Raw genomic sequence first — 2,334 nt, 5'->3', positions numbered from 1 at the left:
AACTAGGCGAGAGCCCGACTTTATAGATAAAGCCACCAGGCAGAGTCACAACCATCACATGGCACCACATAAGTTTAATCAGAAACGGCTAAGAAGAACGGGTACAAGGCATCCAGCCTATCATGGCGCGCAGGCCAGCCAAACGAGCAGCCAAACCACTAAGAAACCGTCCTCCTGGAGCGCCGCAGCAGAGAAGAAGCCGTAGATTTCATTTTGGATAGCATATCGTCTAACGCCTCTAGGTCCCCATCCTTAGTCAATGATCTCCACTACTGCAAAAAGACATTGGCTTTAAATAAGCAACTGACAGGGTTAGCCGGGAAAATGTGTTCAATAGTAAACTTGTTTCTAGTAGTCCATAGCGACCAACAAATCGCAGCCCATCCCACCATGAACACCTGCTTAGACCGGCCTGCGAGAGAATTAATACAACGTCGTAGATCCTCAAAAGAGGATGGGTTCCAATTAACACGAAGCCAGAGTCTAATGCAACTCCAAACGAATTTAGCCAAAGAGCACTGGAAAAAGATATGTTCGGTATTCTCCAGGGCACCGCTCAGTTGGCAACTGTCAGAGCCCGCCCGTTCCTCTTCTTAATCTGGTCAGCCGCTGGAAGTTTGCGACGAAGAGCTTGCCAAAGGAAGATTTTAATCTTAGGAGGGATGCGGACAGACCAAATGTATTTAAACTTGTCAGTGCGACCACCAGCGATAAGATTCAAATACGCCGACTTAACAGAAAAACACCCCGAAGCGGAGTGGGGCCAAATAACGGGGTCCTCTTCCTCCGAGAGCATGGGGAAGCAGGCAGTAAGGCGCTGCCAATCTTCCAACTCCACAGGGGAAAGAGAGCGCCGAAAATCTAAAACCCAATCCTAAGCCGAGAGCTCAAAGATAGAGATCTCGGGATCAGCACAAAACGAAAACAGAGTCGGGTGAGCCACCGCAAGCGTGGTGTCCCCAATCCACCAGTCTAACCAAAAACGAGTAGATTTACCGTCTCGAACAACGAGTTTCACAAGGGACCGGAAAATCGGTCTAATACTAACAAGCTGACGCCAAAATTGAGAGCCACCAGAAGAGGGTGCGAACATAGGGCTCGAGGAGGGGAAGTATTTAGCTTTGAGAAGGTTAAGCCAAGCAGGACGGTCATCAAGGAACATAATCTTCCACCACCAATTTAACAAAAGGCATTTATTCATGATTCTGGTATTAATGATGCCAAGGCCCCCCATGTTCTTAGGTCTACAGATGAGATCCCATTTAACCATCCTATATTTGCATTTATTATCGGAAGAATTCCAGTAAAATGCACCCCTGTGCTTATCAAAGCCCAAGTGAGTCCCTTCGGACAGAAGATAAAAGCCCATTAGAAACATCGGGAGAGAGGAGAGGCAAGAGTTGGTAAGGGCAACCTTGCCCGCCTGAGAATTATAACGGCCTCGCCACGGCAAAACTCTATTGCCAACTTTAGTCACAGCCGGGGCAAAATCTTTGGCCAGAAGCTTAAGAGGGGAGATGGGTAAGCCCAAATATTTTAAAGGAAAAGATCCGAGTGACAAGTTGCATCAGACGGTGAACCATCGGACCATCAAAACCCTTGCTCAGCAAAACTTGGCGAGCATATGGCAACACGGCATACCCATGTGCTCGAAAAGCCCGCATTTGCACTCCAGGTTCTCACCATTTTCAGTTATTTTCAACTCGTAGACTCCCCTTGGCCCTTGCCCACTTCTCTCGTCTCTCCGCCTGCCTATGCACAGCCTTGTATATCTCTTATATCTTGTATGCATGGGCCTGGTACAAAAGCTCGCCAAAATGACCGAACATTGCCCTGGTGTATATCTTGCTAGCGTGCCTCTCTATCGGCATGCCACATTTCATTACAACTCCTGCCTGCAATTGTCATGAGATTAGAGATAAAACATTTTATCCTAGGGGTTCATACATTTTTCGAGATTGCAAATAAATAGTTAGATGGTGCCTAGATAACTCACGGTTTTCGTCCTCTTTTCCTTGTAGCTCTCATCTGAATCCTTTGAAAACTGCAAATGCGTATAATGTCTTACAAATATGTGCATCGCGCAGCCGGTAGGTACATATGCCTTCAGCATGCTGTTTGCGCTCTCGCTTCTCTGTGTGCTGCTCATCTTAGCACAGAAAACACCCTCGAAGTATGGCTTAGCCCACATTTGCCTTATCTCATATATCTGGGTCATGTATGTGTGCCTCTTGAGATTATATTTTTCTACAAGCAACTTCCAAGCCTCCTCGAATTCTTCAATGGTCAACATGTGGTTCACAACCTTGTGGAATTCAGCCCTGAACTCGCATC

Source organism: Triticum dicoccoides, chromosome 4B, assembly GCF_002162155.2.
Source record: "Triticum dicoccoides isolate Atlit2015 ecotype Zavitan chromosome 4B, WEW_v2.0, whole genome shotgun sequence".
NCBI classification, from domain to species: Eukaryota; Viridiplantae; Streptophyta; class Magnoliopsida; order Poales; family Poaceae; genus Triticum; species Triticum dicoccoides.
The sequence above is the reverse complement of the archived record's forward strand: the minus strand, read 5'-3'. Positions refer to the sequence as shown.